General features: G+C 44.3%; 1 non-coding gene and 1 pseudogene across 1 annotated transcript; one reads left to right on the top strand and one right to left on the bottom strand.

The window, feature by feature from the left end:
- Positions 1-293: 293 nt before the first annotated feature.
- LOC135016745 (U1 spliceosomal RNA) lies at positions 294-472 on the bottom strand (annotated as a pseudogene).
- Positions 473-9,754: 9,282 nt separating this feature from the next.
- TRNAN-AUU (transfer RNA asparagine (anticodon AUU)) lies at positions 9,755-9,828 on the top strand. Its single transcript has one exon. It is a non-coding gene; the product is annotated as a tRNA-Asn (tRNA).
- Positions 9,829-12,653: the final 2,825 nt, after the last annotated feature.

The raw sequence follows: 12,653 nt of genomic DNA, 5'->3' as shown, positions 1-12,653 counted from the left end.
TAGGAAGCACAATTTAGCAGTGGGTTGCAGAGAAAAAGAAATATGCTGGCAGAAAAATCCAATTGAGTGATTAAACAGCTCTTCATTTTCTGGCTTTATTTTATGCTAACAAATTTGTGCTCTGAAAAGTGTCCACAAAGCCAAGTATCTGATTAACACCTTTGTAGGGATGGTTTTTCACCTATTATTAAATTAAACTTGCTTCATTGGAAAGGCAGCAAGTGATGTCATCCAAGCAGTGGGTCAAAGTTGGCTTCAAACCTCGTCTGCTTATGAAAAGAGAAAAGGGGTATGCAGGGCATGGCGGCCTTTTGCGGTGCTTGGATGACCCCTAGTTCGCATTAAATAATGCAGTCGAGTTTCCCACATTTGGGGAAATCACAGGGGTCAGCATACCCAGAATGCAATGAATGAACCGCTCCCTGGGAGAACAGTCTTCATGACCATGGTATCTCCTATGCAAAATAAGTATGATTTGGGATAGGGCTGGGGAGGGCCTCTGCTCAGGCACATCTCTGTCAAGTAAAGGAGATTCAACTGAGGCAGCACAAGGGAACTCTCATCTGGGGACAACAACTGCAGGGAGAACACATATTTTCAGATGAACATGGGAGGGCAGAAGGCTGCCTAATACTGAAGCACCCCCAAACAACAAACCAAATGCAACAACTAGTGCAAGCATTCCTGGGGGAAGGCCTGCAGCAGATGGATTTGCATATGGCGATGTCATCCAAGCAGTGGGTCAAAGTTGGCTTCAACCCTCGTCTGCATATGAAAAGAGAAAAGGGGCGTGCAGGGCATGGCGGCCTTTTGCGGCACTTGGATGACCCCTAGTTCACATTTCTTGCAGCAGCTGGGCACTGTAACAGCTCCAGAGCTGCTCTGTATGGCAAGTAAAAGGGTGTGGGCCCTGCAGCACTACCTGTAGTTCGCATTGTGCGAGACCCCTAGTTCGCATTAAACACCCCCACCCTCCTTCGGTGTGGGGCTCATGTTGGCCATGCCCCAGCCCCTGAAGCATTCACGCTGATTTCTTGCAGCAGCTGGGCACTGTAACAGCTCAAGAGCTGCTCTGTAAGGCAAGTAAAAGGGTGTGGGCCCTGCAGCACTACCTGTAGTTTGCATTGTGCTTTGGAAGGCACAAAGTAAGCAGACGGGAGGAGAAGTCAGGATAGTGCACAAGGGTATAGACGGGAGGGGCTCAAGAAAAAAGAAGTGGAAACAGACAGCAAACTAGGCTTCCAATGCACAATGCAAACTACAGGTAGTGCTGCAGGGCCCACACCCTTTTACTTGCCTTACAGAGCAGCTCTGGAGCTGTTTAATCACTCAATTGGATTTTTCTGCCAGCATAATTTTTCTCTTACGTCCTAGAGGATGCTGGGGACTCCGTAAGGACCATGGGGGATAGACGGGCTCCGCAGGAGACATGGGCACTTTAAGAAAGACTTTAGATCTGGGTGTGCACTGGCTCCTCCCTCTATGCCCCTCCTCCAGACCTCAGTTTACTACTGTGCCCAGAGGAGACTGGGTGCTTTTCAGGGAGCTCTCCTGAGTTTCCTGACAGAAAGTATATTTGTTAGATTTTTTTATTTTCAGGGAGCCTGCTGGCAACAGACTCTCTGCATCGAGGGGCGGAGGGGAGAGATGCACACCTACTTCTGTGAGTTGATAGGCTCTGCTTCTTAGGCTACTGTACAGCATTAGCTCCAGAGGGATCGGTACGCAGGTCTCACCCTCGCCGTCCGTCCCAGCGCCGCGCCGCCGTCCCCCTCGCAGAGCCGGAAGATAGAAGCCGGGTGAGTATGAGAAGAAAAGAAGACTTCAGAGGCGGCGGAAGACTTCATGATCTTTACTGAGGTAACGCACAGCAGTAAAGCTGTGCTCCATTGCTCCCATACACCTCTCACACGGCAGTCAGTGTAAGGGTGAAGGGCGCAGGGGGGACGCCCTGGGCAGCAATATAGACCTCTCTTTGGCAAATTAAATATATATGCAGCTAGGCACTGTATATATATATATAAGAGCCCCCGCCATTTTTTTACTATATTTGAGCGGGACAGAAGCCCGTCGCTGAGGGGGTGGGGCTTCTCCCTCAGCACTCACCAGCGCCATTTTCTCCACGGCACCGCTGAGGGGAAGCTCCACGGACTCTCCCCTGCTTATACCACGGTAGAAAGAGGGTCTTAAAGAAGAGGGGGGCACATAATTAGGCGCATATATATATGGAAATACAGCGCTACTGGGTAAACATAAAATTATTGTGTTTTTTTCCTGGGTCATATAGCGCTGGGGTGTGTGCTGGCATACTCTCTCTCTCTGTCTCTCCAAAGGGCCTTGTTGGGGAACTGTCCTCAGATAAGAGGATTCCCTGAGTGTATGGTGTGTCGGTACACGTGTGTCGACATGTCTGAGGTAGAAGGCTCTCCTAGAGAGGAGCAGGAGCAAATTAATGTGGTGTCTCCATCGACAACGCCGACACCTGACTGGATGGATATGTGGAATGTTTTAAGTGCTAATGTAAACTTATTACACAAGAGATTAGACAAAGCTGAAGCTAGGGAACAGTCAGGGAGTCAACCCATGCCTGTCCCTATGTCGCAGGGACCTTCGGGTCTCAAAAGCGCCCACTATCCCAAATAGTTGACACAGATACCGACACGGATTCTGACTCCAGTGTCGACTACTATGATGCAAAGTTACAGCCAAAATTGGCTAAATGTATTCGATATATGATTATTGCACTAAAAGATGTTTTGCACATCACAGAGTCCCCTGTCCCTGACACGAGGGTACACATGTATAAGGGAAAGAAACCTGAGATAACCTTTCCCCCCTCACATGAGTTGAACGAATTATGTGAAAAAGCTTGGGAATCTCCAGACAAAAAGCTACAGATTCCCAAAAGGATTCTTATGGCGTATCCTTTCCCGCCAATGGACAGGATACGGTGGGAATCCTCCCCTAGGGTGGATAAAGCATTGACACGCTTATCCAAAAAGGTAGCGCTGCCATCCCAGGATACGGCTACCATCAGGGACCCTGCTGACCGCAAGCAGGAGGTTACCCTAAAGTCCATTTACACACATTCTGGTACCTTACTCAGACCGGCAATTGCGTCGGCCGGGGTTGTAGCGCGGTGGCAGCATGGACAGATACCTTATCAGCAGAGATTGAGACCCTAGATAAGGATGCTATGTTATTGACCATAGGGCATATAAAAGATGCTGTCCTATATATGAGAGATGCTCAAAGTGACATTAGTCTACTGGGTTCTAGAATAAACGCTATGTCGATTTCTGCTAGATGAGTCCTATGGACCCGGCAATGGACAGGTGATGCCGACTCAAAAAGGCATATGGAGGTTTTACCTTACAGGGGTGAGGAATTGTTTGGGGAAGGTCTCTCGGACCTAGTCTCCACAGCTACAGCTGGTAAATCAAATTTTTTGCCTTATATTCCCTCACAGCCTAAGAAAGCACCACATTATCAAATGCAGTCCTTTTGATCACAGAGAAACAAGAAAGTACGAGGTGCGTCGTTTCTTGCCAGAGGTAAGGGCAGAGGGAAGAAGCTGCACAACACAGCTAGTTCCCAGGAACAGAAGTCCTCCCCGGCCTCTACAAAATCCACTGCATGACGCTGGGGCTCCGCTAAAGGAGTCCGCCCAGTTGGGGGCACGTCTTCGAGTTTTCAGCCACATCTGGGTTCATTCGCAGGTGGATCCCTAGGCAATAGAAATTGTTTCTCAGGGTTACAAGCTGAAATTCGAAGAGGTGCCTCCTCGCCGGTTTTTCAAATCGGCCCTACCATCTTCTCCCCAGGAAAGGGAGATAGTGTTAAATGCAATTCACAAATTGTATCTTCAACAGGTGGTGGTCAAGGTTCCCCTGCTTCAACAAGGAAAGGGAAATTATTCGACCCTGTTTGTAGTCCCAAAACCGGACGGTTTGGTCAGACCCATATTAAATTTAAAATCCCTGAACCTATACTTGAAAAGGTTCAAGTTCAAGATGGAATCGCTAAGAGCGGTCATCGCCAGCCTAGAAGGGGGGGATTTTATGATATCTCTGGACATAAAGGATGCATACCTTCATGTACTCATTTATCCACCTCATCAGGCGTACCTAAGATTTGCGGTACAGTATTGTCATTACCAATTTCAGACGTTGCCGTTTGGTCTCTCCAGAATTTTCTCCAAGAATTTTCACCAAGGTAATGACGGAAATTATGGTGCTCCTGCGAAAGCAAGGTGTCACAATTATCCCGTACTTGAACGATCTCCTCATAAAAGCGAGATCAAGAGAGCAGTTGCTGAACAGCGTATAACTTTCACTGAAGGTGTTACAGCAACACGGCTGGATTCTCAATATCCCGAAGTCGCAGTTGGTTCCTACGACTCGTCTGACTTTGCTTGGGCATTATTCTGGATACGGACCAGAAAAGGGTTTATCTTCCGATAGAAAAGGCCCAGGAACTCATGACTCTGGTCAGGAACCTATTGAAACCAAAACAGGTGTCAGTGCATCACTGCACTCGAGTCCTGGGAATGATGGTGGCATCATACGAGGCCATTCCCTTCGGCAGGTTCTATGCGAGGATCTTGCAATGGGACCTACTGGACAAGTGGTCCGGGTCACATCTACAGATTCATCAGTTGATCACCCTGTCCCCCAGGGCCAGGGTATCTCTCCTGTGGTGGCTGCAGAGTGCTCACCTTCTAGAGGGCCGCAGGTTCGGCATTCAGGACTGGATCCTGGTGACCACGAACGCGAGCCTCCGAGGTTGGGGAGCAGCCACACAGGGAAGAAATTTCCAAGGTCTTTGGTCAAGTCAGGAGACTTGTCTTCACATCAACATCCTGGAGCTAAGGGCCATATACAACGCCCTATGTCAAGCGGAGACCTTACTTCGCGACCAACCAGTTCTGATCCAGTCAGACAACGTCACCGCAGTAGTTCATGTAAACCGCCAAGGCGGCACAAGGAGCAGAGTGGCGATGGCGGAAGCCACCAGAATTCTTCGCTGGACGGAGAATCATGTAAGCGCACTGTCAGCAGTGTTCATTCCGGGAGTGGACAACTGGGAAGCAGACTTCCTCAGCAGACACAACCTACATCCAGGAGAGTGGGGACTCCATCAGGAAGTCTTCGCACAGATTGCAAGTCGGTGGGGACTGTTCCAGATAGACATGATGGCGTCCCGCCTCAACAAAAAGCTACAGAGGTATTGCACCAGGTCAAGAGACCCTCAGGCAGTAGCTGTAGACGCCCTAGTGACACCGTGGGTGTTCCGGTCGGTCTATGTATTTCCTCCTCTACCTCTCATACCCAAGGTGTTGATAATAGTAAGAAAAAGAGGAGTAAGAACAATTCTCATTGTTTCAGATTGGCCGCGAAGGACCTGGTATCCAGATCTGCAGGAAATGCTCACAGAAGATCCGTGGCCACTTCCTCTAAGACAGGACCTGTTGCAACAGGGGCCCTGTCTGTTCCAAGACTTACCGCGGCTGCGTTTGACGGCATGGCGGTTGAACGCCGGATCCTAGCGGAAAAGGGTATTCCAGATGAGGTCATTCCTACGCTAATAAAGGCTAGGAAGGACGTGACATCTAAACATTATCACTGTATATGGCGAAAATATGTTTCTTGGTGTGAGGCCAGGAATGCTCATACGGAAGAAATCCACCTGGGCCACTTCCTTCACTTCCTACAAACTGGAGTGAATTTGGGCCTAAAATTAGGCTCTATTAAGGTTCAGATTTTGGCCTTATCCATTTTCTTTCAAAAGGAATTGGCCTCTCTTCCTGAAGTAAGTACAAACTTTTGTGAAGGGAGTACTGCATATTCAGCCTCCTTTTGTACCTCCGGTGGTCCCTTGGGACCTTAACGTGGTGTTAAGGTTATGGTTTGAACCACTTAAAATGGTGGAGTTTAAATATCTCACTTGGAAGGTGGTCATGTTATTAGCCTTGGCTTCCGCTAGGCGAGTGTCGGAATTAGCAGCTTTATCACATAAAATCCCCTATCTGGTTTTCCATATGGATAGAGCGGAATTGCAGACCCGTCCTCAATTCCTGCTAAAAGTGGACTCATCCTTTCATATGAACCAACCTATCGTGATGCCTGTGGCTACGCGTGACTTGGAGGATTCCGAGTCCCTTGATGTGGTCAGGGCTTTGAAAATTTACGTGGCCAGAACGGCTAGAGTCAGAAAAACAGAAGCACTGTTTGTCCTGTATGCAGCCAACAAGATTGGCACCCCTGCTTCAAAGCAGACTATTGCTCTCTGGATCTGTAACACGATTCAGCAGGCGCATTCTATGGCGGGATTGCCGTTGCCTAATTCAGTCAAGGCCCATTCCACTAGGAAGGTGGGCTCTTCTTGGGCAGCTGCCCGAGGGGTCTCGGCACTACAGCTGTGCCGAGCTGCTACTTGGTCGGGTTCAAACACCTTTGCAAAGTTCTATAAGTTTGATACCCTGGCTGAGGAGGACCTCCTGTTTGCTCAATCGGTGCTGCAGAGTCATCCGCAGGAGCCCGTTTGGGAGCTTTGGTATAATCCCCATGGTCCTTACGGAGTCCCCAGCATCCTCTAGGACGTAAGAGAAAATAAGATTTTAAACCTACCGGTAAATCTTTTTCTCGTAGTCCGTAGAGGATGCTGGGTGCCCGTCCCAAGTGCGGACTACTTCTGCAAGACTTGTATATAGTTATTGCTTACATAAGGGTTATATGTTAGTTTTCATCGGTCTTGGACTGATGCTATGTTGTTTTCATACTGTTAACTGGGTAGTATATCACAAGTTATACGGTGTGATTGGTGTGGCTGGTATGAATCTTGACCTTGGATTAACAAAAATCCTTTCCTCGTACTGTCCGTCTCCTCTGGGCACAGTTTCTCTAACTGAGGTATGGAGGAGGGGCATAGAGGGAGGAGCCAGTGCACACCCAGATCTAAAGTCTTTCTTAAAGTGCCCATGTCTGCTGCGGAGCCCGTCTATCCCCCATGGTCCTTACGGAGTCCCCATCATCCTCTACGGACTACGAGAAAAAAATTTTACCGGTAGGTTTAAAATGTTATTTTTTTCTCTGCAACCCACTGCTAAATTGTGCTTCCTAGCTGTTTTTTATAAAATCACTTAATTAAATCTAACTCTGATTATGTCAGAGAAGGCCAGGTACCCTACACCATAAGAGGGGGTTTGAAATTTTGACTTGTCTACTTAAAGATCACCAAAATCTGATCACAAGGTCAATTACATCCCTGGGTGGGATTGAACCACCAACCTTTTGGTTAATAGCCCATGTAAGTGAAAGAGATCCTGAAGCACTCACTCATCATGGGAAAGTACCAATGTGTTTCTTACAAAAATTCTCCAGATTATTGACTTTTTAAAGTTTTTCTAGGAAACGTTCTAGATGAATGCTTATTAGCCTTTGTCAGTATCTACTTTTGCAAGGTGTCTATGTGGCGCAATCGGTTAGCATGTTTGGCTTTTAACCAAAAGGTTGGTGGTTCAATCCCACCCAGGGATGTATTTGACCTTGTAATCAGATTTTGGTGATCTTTAAGTAGACAAGTCAAAATTTCAAACCCCCTCTTATGGTGTAGGGTACCTGGCCTTCTCTGATGTAATCAGAGTTAGATTTGATTAAGTGATTTTATAAAAAAACAGCTAGGAAGCACAATTTAGCAGTGGGTTGCAGAGAAAAAAAATTATGCTGGCAGAAAAGTCCAATTGAGTGACGAAACAGCTCTTCATTTTCTGATTTTATGTTTATGCTAACAAATTTGCTCTATGAAAAGTGTCCACAAAGCCAAGTCTCTGATTAACACCTTTGTAGGAATGGTTTTTCACCTATTACTGAATTAAACTTGCTTCATTGGAAAGGCAGCAAGATGCATCCTCATTTCAATGTCTACTGAAATAATACAGGTTGACACCAGGAAACATAAACGTCACTGCATCCTTGCTGCTTCCTCATGGGGAAGTCTGTTTAATGTGAAAACAAGGTGATATCTAATCAGCACACAGGTAAGGAATTAAGAAAATCTTTCTTTATGGGTGAAGATGTTTCTCACAAAATTGTTGTACCAAAGCATCATTGAATTTCAAGCTGGAAAGATGATTTTAATATATCACTTGTACATTTTGTACTGCTCTTCTGGTGACAATGTAGTTTGTTTTTGTCAATTACCATTTTAATAATAGGGTAAAGAAAATTAAGTGGATTTTTGAAAGAAAACAATACTGTCAATATACTATTAAAACAAATTAAAATGGTAAAAGTTATTGTACTTTAAGTAAAAATAAAAGAGCCAAAATATCAATCCCAGTTTTGGATTACTTTAATTAACAAAAAACAATGCATATAGCAGAGGATAGTTTCAATCTGCCTATCTCTGGGTTATGGGCCCAGCATGCTTCCGTTGCAGTACTTTGCTGCTCATGTAAGTGCAAGAGATCCTGAAGCACTCACTCATCATGGGAAAGTACCAATGTGTTTCTTACAAAAACTCTCCAGATTATTGACTTTTTAAAGTTTTTCTGGGAAACGTTCTAGATGAATGCTTATTAGCCTTTGTCAGTATATACTTTTACGAGGTGTCTCTGTGGTGCAATCGGTTAGCATGTTTGGCTATTAACCAAAAGGTTGGTGGTTCAATCCCACCCATGGATGTAATTGACCTTGTGATTAGATTTTGGTAATCTTTAAGTAGACAAGTCAAAATGTCAAACTCCCTCTTATGGTGTAGGGTACCTGGCCTTCTCTGATGTAATCAGAGTTAGATTTGATTAAGTGATTTTATAAAAAACAGCTAGGAAGCACAATTTAGCAGTGGGTTGCAGAGAAAAAAAATTATGCTGGCAGAAAAGTCCAATTGAGTGATTAAACAGCTCTTCATTTTCTGATTTTATGTTTATGCTAACAAATTTGCTCTCTGAAAAGTGTCCACAAAGCCAAGTCTCTGATTAACACCTTTGTAGGAATGGTTTTTCACCTATTACTGAATTAAACTTGCTTCATTGGAAAGGCAGCAAGATGCATCCTCATTTCAATGTCTACTGAAATAATACAGGTTGACACCAGGAAACATAAACGTCACTGCATCCTTGCTGCTTCCTCATGGGGAAGTCTGTTTAATGTGAAAACAAGGTGATATCTAATCAGCACACAGGTAAGGAATTAAGAAAATCTTTCTTTATGGGTGAAGATGTTTCTCAAAAAATTGTTGCACCAAAGCATCATTGAAATTCAAGTGGAAAGATGATTTTAATATATCACTTGTACATTTTGTACTGCTCTTCTGGTGACAATGTAGTTTGTTTTTGTCAATTACCATTTTAATAATAGGGTAAAGAAAATTAAGTGGATTTTTGAAAGAAAACAATACTGTCAATATACTATTAAAACAAATTAAAATGGTAAAAGTTATTGTACTTTAAGTAAAAATAAAAGAGCCAAAATATCAATCCCAGTTTTGGATTACTTTAATTAACAAAAAACAATGCATATAGCAGAAGATAGTTTCAATCTGCCTACCTCTGGGTTATGGGCCCAGCATGCTTCCGTTGCAGTACTCTGCTGCTTATGTAAGTGCAAGAGATCCTGAAGCACTCACTCATCATGGGAAAGTAGCAATGTGTTTCTTACAAAAACTCTCCAGATTATTGACTTTTTAAAGTTTTTCTAGGAAACGTTCTAGATTGATGCTTATTAGCCTTTGTCAGAATAAACTTTTACGAGGTGTCTCTGTGGTGCAATCGGTTAGCATGTTTGGCTATTAACCAAAAGGTTGGTGGTTCAATCCCACCCAGGGATGTAATTGACCTTGTGATCAGATTTTGGTGATCTTTAAGTAGACAAGTCAAAATTTCAAACCCCCTCTTATGATGTAGGGTACCTGGCCTTCTCTGATGTAATCAGAGTTAGATTTGATTAAGTGATTTTATAAAAAACAGCTAGGAAGCACAATTTAGCAGTGGGTTGCAGAGAAAAAAAAATTATGCTGGCAGAAAAGTCCAATTGAGTGATTAAACAGCTCTTCATTTTCTGACTTTATTTTTATGCTAACAAATTTGCTCTCTGAAAAGTGTCCACAAAGCCAAGTCTCTGATTAACACCTTTGTAGGAATGTTTTTTCACCTATTACTGAATTAAACTTGCTACATTGGAAAGGCAGCAAGATGCATCCTCATTTCAATGTCTACTGAAATAATACAGGTTGACACCAGGAAACATAAACGTTACTGCATCCTTGCTGCTTTCTCATGTGGAAGTCTGTTTAATGTGAAAACAAGGTAATATCTAATCAGCACACAGGTAAGGAATTAAGAAAATCTTTCTTTATGGGTGAAGATGTTTCTCACAAAATTGTTGTCCCAATGCATCATTGAAATTCAAGATGGAAGATGATTTTAATATATCACTTGTACATTTTGCATTGCTCTTCTGGTGACAATGTAGTTTGTTTTTGTCAATTACCATTTCAGTAATAGGGTAAAGAAAATTAAGTGCATTTTTTAAAGAAAACAATGCTGTCAATATACTATTAAAACAAATTAAAATGATAAAAGTTATTGTACTTTAAGTAAAAATAAAAGAGCCAAAATATCAATCCCAGTTTTTGATTACTTTAATTATAAAAAAAAAATGCACATAGCAGAGGATAGTTTCGATCAATCGACCTCTGGGTTATGGGCCTAGCATCCTTCCATTGCACTACTCTGCTGCTCATGGAAGTCCGAGAGATCCTGAAGACTAAATTGATTAAAGGCCTAAAAGTACTGGACTATAAGGAAAGACTTACTAGGCTGAATATGTATACACTAGAAAAGAGGTGCCTAAGAGGAGATATTATTAATATCTTCAAATATGTAAAGATACATAACAAAGAGTTATCAGAGGAATTATTTATTAAAAGAACACGTGGTCACTCGCTGCGACTGGAGGAAAGTTCAGAACGCAATGGAGGAAAGGGTTCTTAACTGTTAGGGCAATCAGGATGTGGAATTCCCTGCCAGGGAAGGTGGTAATGGCGGACTCTGTAATTGGATTTAAAAAAGGAATGGATACATTTCTGAATGAAAAAGCTATCCAAGGTTATAATACTTAAAATATCAACAAGGTTAATCCGGGGGTAACATGAGTTATAGTAGCTAACTAGTCATAAAACATTATTCAGCAAGTATGTAGAATCATCACAACTTAAAACAGGTTGAACACGATGGGCAATTTGCCTCTATTCAACCTCAAAAACTATGTTACTATATTACTGTAGTATACAGAACACCACAATGCAATGAGCAGTGATAGTGAGCACTGATGAGGATACTAGAACTGACACTGAGCAGCAAGATGCAGCACTGGACTATTAGTAATGTACTGTAGTATGCTGAGCACCACAATGCAGCACAAGACAATGAGCAGTGATACTGAGCACTGATGAGGATACTACTGAGAACTGACACTGAGCAGGAGAGACACACTACTAGTATTACTGAGCAGCAATAAGTAACCACTGATACTGAGCACTGATATTGAGATTTCCACTGAGAGAACATAGCCACGTCCTCTCCGCTCTCTCTTCAATGCACGAGTAAAAATGGCGGCAACGCGCAGCTCTATATATAATATCCGAATCTCGCGAGAATCCGACAGCGGGATGATGACATTTTCCCTTGTTCAGGTTTTCCGAGTCAGGCGGGAACAACCGAGCCTGCCTCAGACCAGTGTAAACAACGTGGAGTTCGTGGGGAATTCGGTTCTCGGAGAACCGAACCCGCTCCTCTCTACCTTATACCCATCAATTTTTTTTATTTTCAATCTAAGCCCCTGCAGTTTTCTGTAAGCATCTGCTTCGCTATCATGATCAACAAGTCACAAGGGCAAACACTCAGGGCTTGAGGCATAGATCTTTGGACCAGCTGCTACAAGCATGGCAGAGGTGTCACTATCACTGGTGACACCCAGAGAGGTGGCGAGGGAGATTGTAATGCAGTGCGTGCAAATAAGCAGCGCAATGGTAAAAAGGAGGCATGATTTCATAGGTAGGGGCGTGGCCTGGTGGCCTGAATCTACATTTTGTTGCTCCGGGTGTCCCGGGGGTTGGGGGCTGCACCCGGGGACTAGTGTGTAAGCGGTGCTGGCTCCTGCACAGTGACAGGGCATGGCCACCCAGTATGACACCTCCCTTCTTGACCATGCTGTAATTGCAGTCGCACTGCAGTTCAGCGTGATCATAAACAATGGTGTAGCCTCCTGCTGGTGCAGACTGTATGTGCGCGCAGGAAGCCGCCACCATTTTTGTGATCACAGCGGCTGAATGTGATGTCATACAGCCGCTGTGACCACGCCCCCTGTGTCTCCTCCATTGCAGACCCCATTTTGAAGCCTTGCCCCCGCACTGCTCCATCCCTGACTTGGAAATGGAGTGTTGCTGACCCCACTCTCCCCCCCTGCCCCGATTGACAGGCAGAGGCGATCGCATGCAGGCACATGCATATGCTCTTAGCAATTTTTGCAGTTGGATCGCTTATTGTGATTGCAATCCAACCTGAATCAGGCCCTATTACCTATCACAATGCGCTGCGGGCAGTACAAAATTGGGTTAATATAGGAGAAAAACCCCCAGACCTGTGCTCCTTA

This window comes from Pseudophryne corroboree, unplaced genomic scaffold (assembly GCF_028390025.1).
Source record: "Pseudophryne corroboree isolate aPseCor3 unplaced genomic scaffold, aPseCor3.hap2 scaffold_302, whole genome shotgun sequence".
In the NCBI taxonomy this organism is placed as follows: Eukaryota; Metazoa; Chordata; class Amphibia; order Anura; family Myobatrachidae; genus Pseudophryne; species Pseudophryne corroboree.
Note: the sequence above shows the minus strand (reverse complement) of the source record. Positions and strands in the feature narration are given on the sequence as shown.